The 18,733-nt window shown below is 48.6% G+C and overlaps 1 protein-coding gene across 3 annotated transcripts in view; it reads left to right on the forward strand.

The window, feature by feature from the left end:
* Positions 1-18,733, forward strand: part of LUC7L3 (LUC7 like 3 pre-mRNA splicing factor) — a 381,484-nt gene that overhangs the window by 138,433 nt on the left and 224,318 nt on the right. The gene's annotated exons all lie outside the window — the stretch shown is intronic.

The following is an 18,733-nucleotide window of genomic DNA, read 5'->3' on the forward strand; positions in this document are numbered from 1 at the left end:
CAGTTATCAGAAAATGAGTCTGAACCAGAAGTTGTGAGGTCAAAGACTGAGGTATGCCCTTTCTGTGTGCTCAGTTGTTCATCAGTTAATTTTTTTCTGCCCAAAATTTGAAGGGAGAACCGTGCCTTGCTCTTGTTTTTCAGAGGAACTCTACAGTGACTCTTTGTAAGATTTTTGCTTTTTTTTAAGTTTCTCATGCTCGTCCCTGTGCTTTGTGTAATATGGCGATGGCATAGAGCTCAGTATTCAGCCAGATCTGTTTATAAGGTCTGCATCTGTTGCCTAAGGCACATGCATTCCCTTTCAACTGGCACTTTTTGTTCACAGATAGCCATGTATGCTCTCAAGATCTTAATGCTGTGCTCAAGGGAATACCGACAATCTTGAAAGCAACTGACGTCCATGCGCAAGAATGGCACCTATAGAGGCTATGCGCGCAATTTCCGAAGCAGTGCAGCGCCAGTGTGGAGCATCACGGCACCACCTACCAGGCACAGAGGTACTGCTGAAAAGATTTCACATTGAATCTGACGCCTGGATAATATTCCAAAAAGTGAGGAATCTGCAGCTCTAAACTCTTTACCAGAAAGTGTTACCAAAAGTATCTTTACCAGAAAGTGTTACCAAAAGTAAACCAACTTGATCATCTTGGGAATTGGCCCAATGCTTCCTAATGGTATCATTCTAGGTCAGGGAGTTAAAATTCCAACCTTCATAATGGAGTGTGAGAATTTCCACCTTTTCAGCCTTTTCAATCTCCAGGTAGATTATTAAGACATGTGGGTTATCACAGTGCTTACCTCTGGGCATATTTATGTATCAAATGCCTTTTTTATTGAAATGTTAGCATAAAATACAGAAGAGGGACCAAGTTCCAGCATAATATGTATTTGGCACCTTCAAGAAATATGATATCTGCTACATGTGGTGTTAACATAAAAAGGAAAGGTACTAACATTAGGAAAAATAAATGAAAACCGTACACTCCTTACTTAACTGAAGCAGGCCAATACTGGTCCTAACTCAAACTAACCCTAGTGGGAGGAAGGGGAGGGCTGAGATAGAACTGGTCGTGTAGCCAACCAACGTAGGTGTTGGGGCATACATTGATGATAGGGGACATGGCTTGGGCCATTCATTGTCCAGTGTAAGTGGTATGGCATGGTGGTGCTCAGATGGTGGCCATCCGAGACAAGTATTGTGGTTGTTGCTTGAGAAGGCTTTTCACCCCCCTCCCCTCCCCCTTCCCCCCCTGCACACCCCCAATAAAAAATGTAATTTCTTACGATCACAGTCAGCTTGGCCTGTGGTTGGACTGAGCCACTCCATTCCCTAGAACAAGACCCTTTATTGGGTAATTGCCACATGGTAAGCAAAGTTATCAAACACTGATGGCAAGAGGATGCATGGTGGGAGGCTGCAAGCAAGGAAGTTAGGTTGGCTTCTAAATTGGCCATTGCATCATCCAATCACTTTGTTCTAAATCAAGTAGAGATCATAGTCTTTACAATTTTGATTACTCCGGTTGACTAAGGGAAGACGTGTTGCTACCCTGTGTATGGTCATGAACGCAAGGTCATGCATAGAGCCTTTAGCAAGGAACTTGGTTACAGTATTAGAGCTAATCCTTGATTAAACTCTGAACAACGTGGATCTAAATTGCTCTCTTACTAACACTACATTAAGTTTAAGAAAAAACAGGTTGTGTGGAGAACTTGGGAAATAATGAAGACTGCAGTTTCCTCTGGCAATTCTTGTTTTTCAAGTCACTGGTGGTAGAAAATAATTCTTTCTGTGACTCACCTGCAACCAGAATTGACAGAGCAGCACTGACACAGTCATCAGTTGTAGGAAGATGGGTCTGTATATACTATACCAAAGTAAGGTATAGTGTGCACAGAGTCCTGTAGATCCCCAAAGGTAGGCAGAGGCTAAGGTAGATAATACCTTGCTCTCTATTTGTGGTAGTGTGGGCGAGCAATAAGGCTTTATCAGAGGGTCGTGTTAAGCATTTATTGTTCACACTCAGGCAAGAAATTATGTCACACACACAAAGACTGAACTCAGACAAATTTGTGGGTATAAAAATATTATTTAGTTGTATTTTATTTTCTAGAACCAAGCCAGGCCTAGTACAGGTAAGTGTAATTGTACTTTGCAAGAATAATGCAGTTACATGCAATTGGATTGGTTACAGGAAAGTAATTTGTATATAAAAAGTTTGAATTACTTTTCAGTTACTTTTCAAGTCACTTTTTAAGTTACTTTTTCTACTCCGTGTGATATGCCTAGATATCAAACTGAGACATTTCCTGGAGGAAGGGTTAGTATATCGTTTTTTTGTACATAGACAGTTTCTTAAGGTTTCATACAAACCAACTCCTCACTTAGAACAATTTTCATAAGAAAGCAGTCAATGCAGAAAGCAGTCCGTGCACTCCTATGGGAGAAAACAATGTTCTTGGTTTAACGGTAAGTACTTAGGTTTATGAGTTGGTTTTCTGGGGGTAAGAACCAGGGTTCCCCCCAGGGTCGAAGGGGCACTCTCATTGCACCCTCAGTGGCACCAGGGCAGCCGGGTGCAGAGTGCTGAGGCCCAATGTTATCCAATGGGGGATAGGGTGCATAAGGTTTTTGGCTGCTCATGAGCAGGCCACAAGGTTGTGGGAGCAAAACTCCTGGGGTTTAGCTCAGGGCAAAGTGAGATCCGAGTTAGCACACAAGGTGCAACCACAGAGGCACAGGGATGGCTGGGTGCAGAGTGCTGATTTGGCATTGAGTGCCCTGTTTTCAGTGGGAGTTGCCCATTTTGGATTTGGCTGCAGGCCAGGAACACTTCTGGGAGGAACCAACAGCTGGGCAGGTTAGTTGGAGGGCTCTGGGACGTAGGTGCACCTTGGGTTCTTTTCTCCAGGACGCAGGGCAGCTGGATGCAGAGGTGTCTTTTTTGAGGTTGGATTTTAACTTACCCGGCCACTCGCTGTTGCAGGGTCTTTGTTCAGAGGCTGTAGGTGATGCCTGGGAGCCCTCCCAGGGGTTCTGGAGGTTGTTGTCTGCAGGACAAGGCAACTTTAGGCCAAGATCTCTGTAAATTGCTGATGGTTCGTTTTAAAAAAAAAAACTTTATTTATAATTTTCCAAATAATAAGCCGAGGATGCATCATGAGTTGCATACTATGGCATATGCATAACATCAACCGAAGAGAGGAGGCACACATACCACTTAGAAAAATACATCATGGTATCAAGGCACTGCAAATCGTTTAGTATCTCACTGACTATACAATAAGACTAAATGGCATTACTCTATAAACAATGTAAAGGAAAAGATGCCATGATAAAAGAAAGAAGGCTTATACAATCAGATTGACATATCTGCACAGATGTTACGACCAAACAGGCAATATAGTCCAGGGAACCGCACAAAGGACCATTAATAACAGAAACATATAAATGCATAAATATAAACATGTACATCATCTCAGCCCACTCCCACCGGGACTATGTGACTCTCCAACTAAGACTGCTGACCAGCCGTGATCTTAGCAATGTAGGAGCGGTATGGCCTCCAAATATCAATAGGGCGGGATGGCCCAGGGACCAATGTCGAGTATTCCACGCAATTGATATTGCAAAAAGCCATGCTCCTGAGCCAGGACTTCAGACTTTCTTTTTTTTTTTTGCAGAGTTTTATATAGCGCGAACTAGACCCAAACTGAATCGGGTATCAGAGCGCTTTGCATAGCACCAGTTACGTTACATGAGGACACGCATTCAGACTTGGGGGTCGTTTAGCACACCAGAGCAACTCAACCTCCCTTTTTTGCCAACAGTAATCCTAATGCTGCAAGCTTGCGAACCGTGCGTGGGAAGTTGAAGACATAACCCAGCAATGCTATTTCTGGGGTGAGGATCAGGTAATGTCCCAGCAGATCACTAAAGGCGTGGTGTATCTGAGACCAGTATTCATGTAAAAGGGGGCAGGTCCAAGATAGGTGGGCGAAGTGTGCGTGGGCGGCCTTACATTTGGGACACTGATGGGAGCGCCTAGGGTCAAATTTGTGAGAAAGTGCTGGAGTGTGATATAGTCTACAAAGGAATTTAACGTGGATTAGTTTATGCCTGCTGTTTATAGATACTTTCCTCGTAGCTTTGCAGCACTGTACCCATTGATCGTCTGATATGGGTTTTCCCAGATCCTCCTCCCATGCAGTACGGACCTTGGTGTCTAGAGTGGGAAGCGCGGTGCTACATAATCTATACAATTTAGATACCAGGTGTGTTCCCAGAGGGTGCTGGATGGTAAGTGTGAGAGGAGGGGCGTCCTCAGGAGCGAGTGGGGATGTGGGAAACTTAGCTTTCATCATTGATCACAGTTTGGTCAAAACAAAGGAGTCCATGAAGGAGCGATCAGAGATTTCAGATGTGGAGAAAGCGTGACCTTCAGGGAAAAGTTCGCCAATGGCGCAAATATGAAATTTGGCCAGGGCGTGCCTGACCACTGCCTCCCCGGTAATTGGTAGCGAATATGCATTGGGCAATGGAAGGGCAGGAGAATACAGTTGGTCCAGGCCTAGGAGTCTGCGCACTCTATCCCACGCCCAACAGGTAGATTAAACAGTTTGTATGTCTTGCGGGTCTCGGGGGAAACCCTTAGGAAGAACCGTAGAAAGTGATCCAGGTAGGACCAGGTCTGCCTCTGGTTTTAAATATAATATGCGGGCATCCGGGTGGAACCAAGAATACGCAAATGAGCATTGTGCAACTAAAAAATATAAATAGAAATCAGGAACGCCCAAACCGCCCCTTTCGTATGGGAGGGTAAGTACCGGCCAGGAAACTCGAGGATTTTTGTCACCCCAGACTAACCGCAACAGCATTGAACGCAATTGGGAGAAAAAAAATCTTAGTGAGAGGGATCGGGATGTTATTAAAAAGGTATAAAAACCGAGGAAGAACAATCATTTTGATTATGGCAATCCTCCCAGCCATAGACAGAGGGAGGCAGATCCACCGTTCAATCTGGCCTTCTAAATAATCCATCGCGCTGCCGTAATTTAATCTAATGATGGCCACAGTGTCCAGATGGACATGCACCCCCAGATATTTGACTGAGTCTCGGCTCCATTCAAGAGGAAACTGGCAATTCCATTCTGTGGTACTCGGGGTAAGCGGTAAAATGAGTGATTTATGCCAATTGATGCGGAGACCAGAAAATTTGCCGAAGCGGGTTATCTCCAAAATAAGAGGTTCCAGATTGATGTGGGGCATTCTGACGTACAAAATCGTGTTATCCGCATATAGCGAGATCAAAAGAGGACCAGTACGGAACTGGAGTCCACGATGCAGATGTTTTTCCTGGAAGTGGCGGACCAAGGGGTTCATCGCCAGGATGAAAAGCAGCGGGGATAGTGGGCACCCTTGACGTGTGCCGCATGACAAGGAAAACTGTTCAGTTATGGTGCCGTTAAGGCACAGTCTGGCCGTGGGCGCAGTGTACAATAATGCAACTGTGGAAACAAAGCAATCCGGCATGCCCATGCGCCTCATGATGGATAGAAAAAAGGGCCACTCTAAGGAATCAAACGCCTTCTCAGCGTCCAGAAGGATTGCGGCAGCTGGAGTGGATGGGTCGATACGATGCAAAACTGAGAACAGGGTCCTCAAATTCAAAGAGGTGGAGCGATGTGGGACGAATCCAGACTGTGCTGGGGACATGATAGACTCCATCAACAAAGAGAGCCCAATGGCGATGACCTTAGCCAAAATCTTATAATCGAGATTTAATAAAGAGAGGGGTCTAAACGAGCTACACAAAGTGGCGTCTCTAGGAGGAGAATTATGACTGCTTCTCTGAACGTAGGCGGCAGTCATCCTGACTCGAGTGCCTCCGCATACACTTCCACCAATCGGGGGACTAATTCCTCTTTGTAGGCTTTGTAGAAGTCGGCAGAAAAGCTGTCTAGGCCTGGAACCGATGAGCCCCTCAACGCCTCAATGACTTCAATTATACTGTCTTGAGTAATGGGCGAGGCCAAGAACTCTTGCATGTGTTTTTCAAGGTACACCATAGCGATCTCATTTAGGTATGCACCCTGGTCCTCCCGGTCCCCAGTTAAAGTGGACGTGTAGAGGCGCTTGTAATAGGATAAAAAGGTATTGCATATTTCTGGTGTGGAACGGAGCATCTCTCCCTGCTGGCCTATGATTTCTGCGATATAAGGGGGGGCGGAGCAGTTGTGCCAATGGTTTGCCGGGTCTATTACCTTCCCCATACTGTCGTGCTGTGTACTGTTTGGTCAGAAACTGCAGCTCCCTGTCAGCCTCCTCGCGAAACTCCATCAATAACGACAAGCGTCTGGCCTCAGTTTCTCTCGATGGCTTACGTAATAACTCATCGTCTAGTGCCGAGATGTCTTTTTCAATGCGTGACAGCGTGGATCGGATATCCCTCAAAGCTCTCACATGTTTGGCGATGCAAACACCGTGAATAGTCGCTTTGAACCCCTCCCATAGAACTGCCCAAGACTCCACAGACCCAGTGTTCAAGTCGAAATAGTCCACAATGGCCTGTCTAACTTCCTCAGTGAAAACAGGGTCAGTCAATGCTCTCCCGGGAAAACACCACTGCCTCTCCTACCCACCCAACCGGGGAATCTTCAATTGAAGGATTATTGGGGAGTGGTCCGATAGCGTGCGCGGGAGGTTAAGAAGGTTCTCGACCCAACCAGCGACCCTCAGGGGCAATAAGCCGATAGTCAATTCTGGTCCAGGTGTTGTGGAATCCAGAGTGGTGTGTGTAATCAGGAAGCTGCTGGTGTAGTCGTGCTTCTATGTCAATTAGGGAGAAGTGTGTGCATAGATCAAGCAAAATTGAACGTGACCTAGTTTTGGCGTCAGGAGAAGAGGAAGTACTATCCTTCGTTGGATTCAGCAGTAAGTTAAAATCCCCTCCAATAATCAATAAGCCAGGATCAAGCGTGTTGAGTTTCACTTGTACTTCTTGAAAAAAGGAAGGAGTGTCGGCATTGGGGCCATAGATCCCCACCAGAGTAACCTTATGTTCGAGGCATATGAGCTGCAGATCGCATACTGTGCATTAGATCGCCACCTGGTGTTGGGCTCGGATGATTGCAGTTTGTTGTCTTTTTGGAAGAAGTCTTTGTAGTCACGAGATAGGTGACTCTCCCTAGGACAATACTGCGCATGGTCATCGACTCCATCCTCAGATTGTTTTTTTCCGCCACTGGGTTCGGATGAAAGTTTTCCGCTCCGGCTAGAAAAGACTTTTCTGCAACTTCGAAGCAAACAACTTTATAACAAACATTATCAACATCGAATAATCAACTTTCGACACCAACTACATCCCGGTGCGTCGACGCGGGCCGTTGGGCCTATCGGTGCCGTACGGCCTACGCCTCATGGACAGAACTCCATTCAAGAGATGCCCGGTATGTCGAGCAAAGTTCCCTCATAGCGACCATCACAAGGTCTGCAACCGCTGTCTATTGCCGGAACACGACGAATCGACCTGTACAGCTTGTGCGTCCATCCGAACGAAGAAGACTATTCGGGATCGAAGGGCGCGTCAACACGAGATGAGATCAGCACCAACACCGGAGGCCATCTTTGATGAGGAGATCGTCGAAGAAGACGTCTCCGAGGACGAGGATCCACTCGAAGATATCTCCGAGGACGAGGCTCCACTCGTTGCCAAGGAAGACTCGCCTGATCTCCCGATCATATCGGGGGCAGAGGACTCGGACGATTCGATTCCATCTCGACAACCCGTGAGTACCTCTGCCCCTGCACAGCAGACACTACCCAAACCAAAAGCAACGGTCAGCACTCCGCCCATGGGGCCCAGTCGAGACCGAACTACCCCCTCCGACGCCCCGCCTTCGGGCTCGGCTCTGAGGAAAACAACCACGCCTTTCGGTGCCTCGGCACCGACAAAACCACATGTGCCAATTGAATGAATGAATGGCATCTTGTAACGCGCAACTTAACCCAAGGGCACCAAGGCGCCTAAAAGATGGTATTACAGGTAGTATGGACCGAAGACACGATTACGGATAGGCCTCAGTGAAGAATAATGTTTTTAGTGCTTTACGAAAAAGCAGAATGGAAGATTGTCCTTTTAATTCGGGAGGAAGAGCATTCCACAGTCTTGGAGCAAGGGAGGAAAAGGCACTCCCACCCCACCTGGCTTTAAAGGCCCGGGGAACAGACAAAAGTTTTTTATTAGAGGAGCGGAGAGCTCTGGTAGGGGAATATGAGGACAAAAGGGACCTTATACCTTCTGGGCTTGTGCCATACAAAGCCCCATGGGTAAGGCATAGGATCTTAAAGGAGATCCTAGCCTGGATAGGTAGCCAGTGTAAGTTCTTCCTGGCTAAGGAGGCTGAAGAAAATCTAGGGGCGTCCAGGACAAGCCTAGCGGCCGCATTCTGCACTATCTGAAGGCGCTGAGTAAGCTTTTTATTGATGCCTGAGTAAAGCACACTACAATAGTCTAGTCTCGAAGAGACAAGAGCCATAGTAACCTGCTTTCGAGCTTCTGGGGAGAGGTAGTGTGCGATCTTTCTCAAAATCCTGTTGACACCACAGCAGGTGGAGACCGTCCTACTGACCTGAAGGTCAAAGGAGAGCGTGGAGTCTATCAGCACACCCAGATTACGGGCGGATTGCGAGGGCTGAGGACAGGCACCAAGGGACGGAGGCCACCAGGCACTTGACCAAATGTCCTGATTGCCCCCACATATCAGGACTTCGGTTTTCTCACCGTTTAACTTCAGAAAATTAAATTGTGGACCATCCACTGAGAGACTGCCTCCATGCAATTCCTGAAGTTAAGTGCGGAGATACTCACTGACTTGGAGAGGGAGACCATAATCTGGGTGTCGTCAGCGTATGACAGCACTTCCAGCCCGAAAGATCTAACCAACCTGGCAAGTGGGGCCACATAGATGTTAAAAAGTGTGGGGCTCAACGAGGAACCCTGAGGGACCCCACACTGCACAGGTTTGGCGGCAGAGAAGAACTCACCCACCTTAACCTTCTGTTCTCTTTGATTAAGAAAAGAGGACATGAGGCTCAGAGCTGGGCCCTCAACTCCCATCTCCCTAAGGCGTGTTACCAAGACGGAGGGAGACAGGGTATCGAAGCCAGCTGTCAGGTCGAGCAGGACCAGGAGGATAGTCTGGCCCCTGTCGACTTTCAGACGAATGTTATTGACGACCACCGTAAGGGCGGACTCAGTGCTGTGGGCCCTTCGAAAGCCGTGCTGAGAAGAGTCCAGCAGGCTAGAGGCATCCAGAAAAGCGCTCAGATGTTGATTGAGATATGCCTCAAGCATCTTCGCTGGAGCGGGCAGCAGGGATATAGGACGGAGATTCTTCAAAACTCCAGGGTCCAATGAGGGCTTCTTCAGAAGCGGATTGACGACCGCCATTTTCCAGGAAGATGCAAAAATGCCTTCAGTAATTGCTGAATTCATCACCTCTAACAGAGAAGGCAATAATACCTCCCTGCAGTCCTTCAAGATCTTAAGAGGACAGGGATGCAAGGGGGATCCAGATTTTATTTTGTCGAGGAGCAGGTTTAGTTGTTCAGAGGTGAGAAGAGGAAAATTAATCAGGCTCCTGCTGAGGTCCTTCGCCTGATATTCAGCGGTGGAAGAAGCCGGAAGGAGTGGAGGTCCCAGCTCGCGGTTAAGAGATTCAAGAGCGGTGTAAATATCCACAATTTTCACGTGGAAAAAGGTAGAAATCTTATCACGCAGCTCTTGAGAACCTATTATAGGATCCGGCATTTGGAGGTTGGAAAGGGAGTCAACGATCTTAAACAGTTCCCTAGGGGAATTGAGGGAGGCCGTCAGATTGGAAAAATGGGTCTTTTTTTCTCAATAACTGCCGATTTACACTCTTTCAGAAGGCATTTATGTTTTTCCTTCTCATTAGGGTCATAACGCGATCGCCAGAACCTCTCCTGTTTCTACAGCCCTGCATTAGCAGCCTGAGCGACTCGGAAAACCAGGAAGCAGAGGGACTCTTTCTGGCGGAATAATGCTGTTTCATAGGGGCTAGAGAGTCCACTGCCCTCGCAATGGTTTTTAAGAATTCAAGGGCGACAGCATTGGTGTCCCTCTCGGTGGATGGTCTAAAACTAGTCAAGAATGGAACAAGTGTCTCATTGTTGATCGTCCTATAGTTCCTTCTCAATTCCCATTTCCTAATATCAAGGGGTGGGATAGAGGAATGGTGAGTTTTGAGTTCGAAAGGGACGGCCATATGGTCTGACCATGCTAGGGGAATGGGAGAACCTATCCTTAATCTGGGGTCATTAGAAAAAGCTCCATCCAGCGTATGACCAGCTAGATGGGTAGGAAAGTCCACAAGTTGCAGCAGACCACACGAGGCTAAGGAGTCTACAAGGGAAGACGTATCACTAGAACTTGTATTTTCTAGATGAAAATTAAATTCTCCCATTATGGTGAGGTTAGGCCTGTCGATGAAAGGTTCTAGAATTTTTAGCAGGTCATAACTGAAGGCAGACCTAGGGCCCGGGGGCCTATAGAGCAGAAGGCCCGAGAAGGAAACTGTAGGGGAGGAATTTAAAGAGAAATACAAAACCTGAAGGGAATCTGAGGGAGTAGAGAGGGACTTCGTACGGCAGATAGAGGAACTTTTGTATAAAATGCCCAGTCCACCTCCCCTACGTCCGCCTCTGTCCATCCGAGCTAGAGCATAGCCCTCGGGGATGGCATTGACAAGCTCAGGACCGGTGGATTCGGATGCCCAGGTTTCCGTAATGAAAACCCAAGAGGGTTTCCTAGCGGCGACGAAATCCCTGAAGGTAATATTATTTTCAACAAGAAAACCATCTACAGTGGATGATGAGGGAGGCTTTTGAATCCCTGAGGTGGGCTGAAACTTAGGCGTGTCCGGGATTTTAGGGGGGCTATCTTTAATAAAGTATCTACAACTCAAAATACCAAGAAGTGCCTCTGGGGGAAACGCATGGTGGCAGGGCAGAGTGCGAGGTTTAAGTGCAGATAGTTCATGGGGGGGAATAGAGAGGACTTACTTGGGAGCGAACCGGAGTAGAACCAGTCTCCCTGGGCCCTGGCGCGTACTCAGCGCGGACGGGCGCAGACGGGATGGACTTAGGCACGACTTCGGTGCGCGTCCGCTAAGCACGGAGAAAGCCATCGAGACTAAATAGGGATCGACCAAAGCGTGAAGCCCCGCGTGACCCTATGCAGCCAATCAGGGCAGGGGGAGGAAATGTTTGCCGGCGCCCTCCACAACAACCGGGAAATCCCGTGGTGGACCGGGGCGCTGGCAGGAGCAGCGTAGAGCAGGTAGGAAAATGCGGAAAGGTTTAGCAGCAAACACAATGAAGGTCACAAATGTAAAAATGAAACAAATCAGAGCAACATCGTAGTCATGCAGCTCAGATAAACATTTGAATAACAGCGTTTAAAAGCGAGGCATCAAAATCATGCACTCGACACCATAAAACCAAACAGGCTGAATTCTAGCCGTCGAGACTAAATAGGGATCGACCTAAGCGTCAAGCCCCGCGTGACCCTATGCAGCCAATCAGGGCAGGGGGAGGAAATGTTTGCCGGCGCCCTCCACAACAACCGGGAAATCCCGTGGTGGACCGGGGCGCTGGAAGGAGCAGCGTAGAGCAGGTAGGAAAATGCGGAAAGGTTTAGCAGCAAACACAATGAAGGTCACAAATTTAAAAATGAAACAAATCAGAGCAACATCGGAGTCATGCAGCTCAGATAAACATTTGAATAACAGTGTTCAAAAGCGAGGCATCAAAATCATGCACTCAACACCATAAAACCAAACAGGCTGAATTCTAGCCGTCGAGACTAAATAGGGATTGACCTAAGCGTCAAGCCCCGCGTGACCCTATGCAGCCAATCAGGGCAGGGGGAGGAAATGTTTGCCGGCGCCCTCCACAACAACCGGGAAATCCCGTGGTGGACCGGGGCGCTGGCAGGAGCAGCGTAGAGCAGGTAGGAAAATGCAGAAAGGTTTAGCAGCAAACACAATGAAGGTCACAAATTTAAAAATGAAACAAATCAGAGCAACATCGTAGTCATGCAGCTCAGATAACCATTTGAATAACAGCGTTTAAAAGCGAGGCATCAAAATCATGCACTCGACACCATAAAACCAAAACGTCTTCCACCTCTTCCATTGGCACCGAAGCACACACATCCTTCGGCACCGAAGGATTCCTTCGGCACCGAAGGATTCCTCGACACCGAAGCCAAAACGCCCTTTGGTGCCCAAAGACAAACATCCTTCGGCACCCAAACCAAAAGACGCGTCGGTGCCGAAGCCTAAGACTGTACCGGATCCGAAAAACGCTCCGACTCCAAAGCCTTCCGGTTCCATAGATAAGCATAGGAAACCAGAGTCCGACGCCACAACGCCAACGGAACCTGTCTCCACTCCCAAATCTCCAACCTCGAAGCCGAAACCACCTTCGGTACCGAAAACTTTGCCACGGGACTCAATAACGCCTCCTAAAGCAAAACACACGAAACAACCCATATCGGTACCGAAAAAATCGACGCCAAAGAAGGTTGCAGAGGAGGAAGAACTGTTTTGCAGCATGAATCTTTCTGGATTCACTATGCTGTGCATTATTCCGCGGTCTTGTGGTTGGGTCCATTATTCCGCGGTCTTGTGGTTGGGTCCGGATTCGTAGTCTTTTCTTTGTTTTTTTTTTTTTTTTTGTAGCCCAGGTGGGCGTCGGCGTCACACCCCCTTGGGTGTATTTCCGGTGACGTCGGCATGCTTCCTGCGGAAGCTCCCACTCTTGGGCGCCATCTTCAGATTCTTTTTTTCCGCGGTCGGGATCGTTCCTGTTTAGGCTCCAGACATTTTTGGAGAAAGAAGAAAGGAAAAGACAGAAAACACAAGGAGAAGTCATCTGAAGACTCCAGGGGACTACATCGACGAACAATCCGCAAGGAGAAGGCGTTTTTCATCGAGATCCTCGACGACCGTCGACGAACACGCGACCAGGGGCCCCTGGACGCTCGATGATGGACAACACGCCGTTCAAGTTCTGCCGTAACTGCCACCACAAGTACGCGCAGAAGGACCAGCACCCGGTTTGCAACCTTTGCCTACCGGTGGACCACGAAAGCGGGGACTGCAACGCCTGCTCCGCCTTCGCCCCGAAGACCCTTCGTGTGAGAGAGAGACAGAGGGTAGAGCACGCCACCCTGCAAGGGAAGGCCCCGACTCCGTCCCTCTACGAGCTGGGGATGTCCTCCGAGGAAGAAGACAATGCTGCCGCCGAAGACGACAGCTACACGGTCGTAGAGACCGATTACACGAAGACTTCTGATAAGGTAGGAGACTCTTCGGCCCCCAAGAACCAGAGAGACTCTGAGTCTCGAAAAATCGAGGGCAAGACCCCGAAAGCGCCGACGCCAAAAAAGGCGGCGTCCGCGACTACTCACAGGCCCAGCGGATCCTCCGAGAAGGAGTCCCCGGCGCCGAGAGCTGCTGACCAGCAGAAAACGTCGAAAATCATCCCCGAAAAGGATCGATCGACGCCGAGGGAGAAAGACCCTAAACTAACGACGACGACCAGAGAGCCAAAATCCGGTTCGACGTCGAAAACTTCGACACCGAAAAGCTCGGCACCGAACCAAACGCCGAAAAGAACGGCTGATCCATCCGACGCGGAACACGCGGCCGAGATGGAGAAGAAGAGAAGGCGCCTCGAGGCCGAAATGGAGAACATCATGCAGCGGAAGAAAGATTTCGACGCTAAGATGAAAGCCTTCACGATCCCTCACAAGACCAAGTCACCGGTGGTGGAAGTAGTCGAGGAGGAAGACTAGATCGACGAGGTCGTCGTGGAACAAGACCAGGACGTCGAGGTGGTCGACGACCAAGAAGGGTACGAGAATCCCTACGATAGTTACAACTATGGGGAGGAAGAGGACAGCAGGACGGACGCAGAGTCGACACCCTCTGACCTACAGGAGGTAGATTACATAGATGTCGACACCGACAGCCCGGAGGAGGCGGTCGACACATACCCTTCGAGGCCCTCGCCACCGGACGACATCGGGGCCTACAACTCGGTGATAAAATCTGCCGCAGCAGCATTCAAGCTCAAGCTCGACGAAGAGAAGCAGAAAGCAGACTTTCTTCTAGAGACATTGCTCCCAACACAAACAAGGAGCCAGTACCTTCCAATGCTCGACAGCGTCTTGGCTCAGGGGAAGGAAGCATTCAGGGAACCCGCAACATGCAAGGCAGTAACTCCCAGAACAGAGAAAAAGTACAAACATTCCTCAAAGGACCCAGCCTACATTCAGGGCACGGTCTCCGCAGACTCCATTATCACGGCCACAGCAAGGAAGAGGGCAACGTACCCACTACCTCGGGTCCACCACCGGATAAGGAGAGCAAGAGGATGGATCTGGTGGGCAGAAGGATCGAACGGAATGCCGTGACCCACTGGCGCATGGCTAATTCCAACGCCCTGATAAACAGGCACATGTACCAGATCATGGAGGAGGTGGGGCAGTTGGTGAAGGACCTGCCCCAGGATGCCAGGCAGAAGGCCGAAAAACTGGTTGAAGAAGGGAAGAACGCGGCAAATTCTTGCCTTAAGACGGCCCTAGATGGGGCAGACACCGCCAGCAGGCTCATGATGATGATGGGTGTCACGGAAAGGAGACACGCCTGGCTCAGGATCTCAGGTTTCAAACCGGAGGTGCAACACAGCATCCTGAACACACCGTTCAACGGCGACACGCTTTTCGGAACAACAGTTGATGAAAAGCTCAGTCAACTAAAGAAAGATAACGAAACAGCAAGATCCATGGGAGCATTGCAGTTCAGAGGCAACAAAAGGGGCACCCCGTCACGGAGGCCCGGCGGGAGAGGTGAAAACCAGCCAGGTACATCACACCAGGCTTTCCAACAAGCGCACCAGGCAGACTCGCAGGCTCAACAGGGGCAGCAGAAGCAGTCCTGGCAATACCAACAAAGAGGCCAGTCCTTTCGTGGGAGAGGAAATGGACGTGGACAGAACAGAAGAGGGGGACAGCAGCCCGCCTCTAAGTGACTTCAAAAAACTCCGTGTGCCCGCCCACAAAAAAGATCCCAGGGGGCAGCACGTACAGATGGGTCAAGACAAACTAGACACCTACGACCACATGACACCAGTGGGAGGAAGATTAAGATTTTACCTCCGAGAGTGGAGAGAAATCACATCAGACAAATGGATCCTCAACATTATCCAATTCGGATACTGCATAGAGTTGGAGGGGAGGCCAATAAGCAGAAAACCAAAAAGAAAAACACTAGCAAGCAAGCAGCTGCAGTGTCTTCAGGAGGAGGCAAAGGAACTCCTGCGGAAGCAGGCCATAGAAGGGCTACCCTTCAAGGAAAGAAACACAGGAATATACTCAACGTACTTCCTGCTACCAAAGGTAGACGAGTCAATGAGACCCATTCTGGACCTAAGGTTCCTGAACAAATTCATAAGAACGCAAAAATTCAAAATGACCTCCCTGCAAGAGGTGCTCCCACAATTGCAGACCGGGGACTTCACGGTCACAATAGACCTCAAAGACGCCTACCTGCACATCCCAATGAACAGAAAGCACAAACACATGCTCAGGTTCACCATTGGAGAAAGCCACTACCAGTTCACGACACTGGCCTTCGGACTAAAATCAGCACCAAGAGTTTTCACAAAGTGCCTCGCAGCAGTCGCAGCGCACCTACGAAGGCAAGGGATACACGTATACCCTTACCTAGACGACTGGCTGGTGAAAGCAAACTCATACCAGAAATGCAAGCAGCACGCACATGCAGTGACGAGCACGCTCATAAGCCTGGGGTTCTCCATCCATTGGAAGAAATCATCAATGGAGCCGGAACAAGTCAAGATATTCCTGGGAGCACAGATCAACACCTTACATGGCAAGGTGTTCCCCAGCGAGAAGAGGGCGAGGGCGCTGGTGAAGGAAACTCGCCTCTACCGGAAGGGACAAGCTCGGACAGTGAGGACTGCGAGCAAGATCATGGGCATGATGGCATCATGCATCCACCTGGTACCAAATGTACGACTCCACATGAGACCCATTCAAGAATGGCTACAGGAGCAATGGTCACAAGCTACAGGCGGTTGGGAGGATCTAGTGGTTGTAACGCACGCAGTGCAGAAGGAGATGGCATAGTGGACCATGGAGAACATAACAAGGGGAAAGCCTCTAACGCCCCCAACGCCAACAGTGACCATCACCACAGACGCATCCCTGAAGGGATGGGGCGCTCACATGGAGGAGCTCAAGGTGAGGGGTCTGTGGACACCAACAGATGCGACAAAGCACATCAATTACTTAGAATTGAAGACAATCTTCCTTGCACTGAAAGCCTTTCAAACAAGACTGTACAAACACAAGGTGTTGATACAAACAGACAACACCACTGCGATGTTCTACATCAACAAGCAGGGGGGCACACAGTCAGCCCCGCTTTCAACGCTGGCGCAGGAGATATGGAGATGGGCCATCCCTCTCAAGATAGACCTGCTAGCCATACACCTACCAGGGAAGGACAACATACAAGCCGATTGGCTCAGCAGGCAGACATCGGCATCCCACGAGCGGGAGCTCAATGCTCAGGAGACAAGGTACCTGTTCGACAGATGGGGGACACCATCGGTGGACCCGTTTGCCACACGCCAGAATGCAAAATGCCAAAGCTTCGCATCCAGGCAGCCCGAGGAGGGGTCACTGGGGAATGCCCTATGGATAGATTGGTCAAGGACATTTGCTTACGCCTTTCCCCCGATACCACTGATGCACAGAGTGCTGAGCAAGTGCAGAGCGAGCAACATGACGCTGATACTGGTCGCACCACAGTGGGCGAGGCAGACATGGTGTTGCAGGGTTTCTGTACTCACACAGAACTGTGCACAGAGGAGTGGAACCTCGGCAAATTAGGGTGTCCCAAAACTTACCTTAGCAACCAACTCACCCCTTACCGAGCTAGCTACAGTGTCTCATTGGACATATCAAACACCCAATGTTTAGACAAACCAGAACATGAACTTACAGTACCTCAGGGTACGTGGGACTCATGAACACTCTTTCGTTATATTATCATTACAAACCAGAACATGGAGTAAAGAAGACACATGTGCATTTGAAATGTTTATTTACTAATGCCGTCTTCTCAGGCGCAGTATCTTTGATAATACAAGTATACTTATTATCAGTAGCAAAATTATCAGCATAGTTACTAAGACATAAAAAGCGAATGGTGACAGCATGTTAACATGCTGTAATGAATAAGAGTTAACAACACTTATATCTCACCCTCCCTAACACATATATTATATTATTATCTAAGAAGGTCTCTTTGGGTTGTTTTAGGGCGGGCCCATACCTTAGTGTCCTAGCATGAAGGAATCACATCAGCATACACCAGCTCTCTCTGCATGTGCACCGCATCAAGTGTGTTAACAATTCTCGTGCAAAGCAATATCAATCCCGCCTCAAGCCCAAGTTGGCAAAGGCTGCACTTGTGTTATGACTATGAAGGCGTGGAGATCAGACCTCATAACAATTCCATATCGTGTTGCTCCTGAAACTTCAGCACTCTCCGTGCAGACATGTTTTATTAAACAAAGCAGATATCAGAGCAATAATATATTATTCTCACATTCACCACGGCAAACTACTAGGTTGAAAGCTAAGTCAACAAATGAGGGTCGTGTGCAGAAGTTGCAAGAAAGGAAAAATGGCGTTTAAATCTCAAACGTACCTATGCTAACTTAACACGATATAGGGATATATAGGAGTTATACAACACCCCCCCATGATCCGAGAACGGACTAAATAAGGTAACAGAAGTGCCATCACATGAGAGCAGAATCCATTTATAAACGAGCATGAATATAAAAATTAATGCTAAAAAAAATAGCCCACAAATATACTGTGGCTCAAGCCAATAGGCAAGCAAAAAATAAAATCTCTTGACCAAAAGTCAATAAAATCAAGGAAATGCTATCAATCAGCATGTCAATTTGAGGCAGTGTCTATGATAAGACCGTATATGAAAAGTAAGCTGCAACAGCCTCCAGGAGGAAGTCACTGTCCTCATCAGAAAACAGTTCAGCCATCCAATTTAAAAGATGAAAGGAACATACGTGATCTTCCAGCACCGGATCCTCTATAACCATCAGAGGACAGCTCGGTGGGTTCTCAAGAAAACTTAGTTCCAAGAAATTTTGCGCTGCCGACAACACATCCCAGGGACCCATTAGTCCATGTGCCACCGCCAAGGCCATAACCCTTTCGTCAGAACAAACCAACTCGTGAGCAATGATAGGACTCATCAGTTGATCAAAATCGACGTCAGAAGATGCTGGTCCGCAGAGACACAAATCAATGGCCCAAAGGAAATCACAGGTCAGACAGCGAAATACAGGCTGGACACAGGTGAAATAGGAGAACCGAAAAGATAATCCAAACGCCGTGCTTAGAGTCGCTAACGGCAGTGTGCCATAGTAATCAAGCATGCGGTTGCGAAACCGCGTCAGTAGTAGCTGTGCGTGGTCTTGCACAGGAAGGGCATCCATATTTAAAAAGGCAGAAAACCACCAATGCGCCAGCCGCTAATGCAAGCAAAAACGGGAACCCTCCAAACAAGGATGAAAA

Source organism: Lissotriton helveticus, chromosome 7 (genome assembly GCF_964261635.1).
Source record: "Lissotriton helveticus chromosome 7, aLisHel1.1, whole genome shotgun sequence".
Taxonomy (NCBI): domain Eukaryota; kingdom Metazoa; phylum Chordata; class Amphibia; order Caudata; family Salamandridae; genus Lissotriton; species Lissotriton helveticus.